Here is a 1,800-nt window from a genome sequence, read left to right as displayed (position 1 = left end):
GTCTCTCCAACCGTGAGTACAAGTCTACTCCTGGCCAGCAGACCTTTAGTCCTGATTGGAGCTACCAACCGGGACTAAATGTTAACTTTTACTCCCGGTTGGTCCCTCCAACCGGGAGTAAAAGTCTACTCTCGGCCAGCAGTTCATTCATCTTAATTAAACCCAAACCATCGACAGCAGCATCACTACAGCAGTACAGCGCATCGCCTAGTTGCATTTGGGTCTCGGGGAATCTCACTTGTTGTACAAGTTGCATTTTTAATGCGTACGTACCCTCTGTCGTGACAGGCCAGCTCTAGTATATCTCCATCTCTTCTCACCGGACAGCACATTGCAACGTTTTATAAGCAATTGAAGATCACTGCTTCTGAACGTACCAGCATACGATACGGATCAGGACCAGCCATGGCAGGAGGATACTACTGTTGCTTCTGAACAACACCACAGAGGCCAGAGTCCAGATGCCAGACCCACCCACCAGCAATCCAGCATCATGTGTCAGTCACCAGACGCATCTAGTGGGCCACAGAAGGTAAGAAAGCGGCCCATGATTTCCAAGCGAATGAATGTGGCCGAGTCTGAGCCGAATGGTAAGGTGAGGAGTCGTTCGTTGCGCTACTGCTACTGCTGCTGCTGCGAGGAGATAGCACCACATCGGTAGCGTAAAGAGGAGGCGGAGCACAAACTGGCTACATAACAAGGGCTAGGTGCACCGATTCAAGGCGTGCAGCTGCGTGGTGAGCATAAAGCAAATTATTCTTTCGCCTTTTACAAAAGAATACCGTGTGCACGCCCCAATAAGCAGTATACACACGCCACAAAAAGCATCTTTATAAGGAGGGATCCTTTAGTCCTAAATTTATGTTTCTGAGAAACTGGGAGTGAAGGGGTTTTTTAACTGGAAGTATAGTTTGTTTCTGTGTTAGTGTAAGCCTTCCACCAAGAAATTTTAGCTATGGATGACTATGTCGGAGGGGTTGTGGTCGCTCAAATCACATCTGTGAGGATGAAGACGACTTTGGAGCCTGACATGGGCTAGCCAGCTAATTGGACCTATTCATTATAATTCCCGCCTAGTCTGATGCCCTAAGTCCCGCCTAGTCTGATGCCCACTAAGGGCGCGTTTAGATCCAAAAAAATTTTAAGTTTTGACTACTGTAGCACTTTCGTTTGTATTTGACAATTAGTGTCTAATTATGGACTAATTATGTTTGAAAGTTTCGTCGCGATTTCTCACCCAACTGTGCAATTAGTTTTTTTTTCATCTACATTTAGTACTTCATGCATGTACCGTAAGATTCGATGTGATGCTGTACAAAATTTTTTGGGAACTAAACAAACCCTAAGTTGGCACAAGATGGCCTAGCGCCTACCCACTTCTTCCCAATTGAGTGGATCGACAGCTAGACACCTAGCACGCATCGTCCCAGCCTCCTTCAACTAGGCGACTCTATTTCCTGACTTGGGCACGTGTGTGGCAACTTGGTGCAGTCTACCCGGACTAAAAAATATATTTGCTATATTTTGGCCTCATTTGTGATTTTTGGAGAATGATTTGCAGAGATGGATCCTAGTTCTAGGGCCTCCTCTACAAACTCGATTTCCGAGCAGCAAGTCATTTGGTATATGCAGTACCAATAGCACAGTTTCAAAGTACAAATTTCATGCTTTGAAATAGTACCAAAGCTGTACAACTTTTATTTATCAAATTTCATTTATTAAATCCTCAAAAATTGAACTCCAAAACTGATTTTCAGGGAGGCAAAAATGGCGAAGTATGGAATTCAATATTGAATTTAA

The 1,800-nt window shown here is 44.5% G+C and overlaps 1 pseudogene; it reads left to right on the top strand.

The window, feature by feature from the left end:
- Nucleotides 1–728: 728 nt before the first annotated feature.
- LOC136484661 (U5 spliceosomal RNA) lies at nucleotides 729–855 on the top strand (annotated as a pseudogene).
- Nucleotides 856–1,800: the final 945 nt, after the last annotated feature.

This window comes from Miscanthus floridulus, chromosome 9 (assembly GCF_019320115.1).
Source record: "Miscanthus floridulus cultivar M001 chromosome 9, ASM1932011v1, whole genome shotgun sequence".
Lineage (NCBI taxonomy): Eukaryota > Viridiplantae > Streptophyta > Magnoliopsida > Poales > Poaceae > Miscanthus > Miscanthus floridulus.
This window is presented reverse-complemented; position numbering and strand designations above follow the sequence as displayed.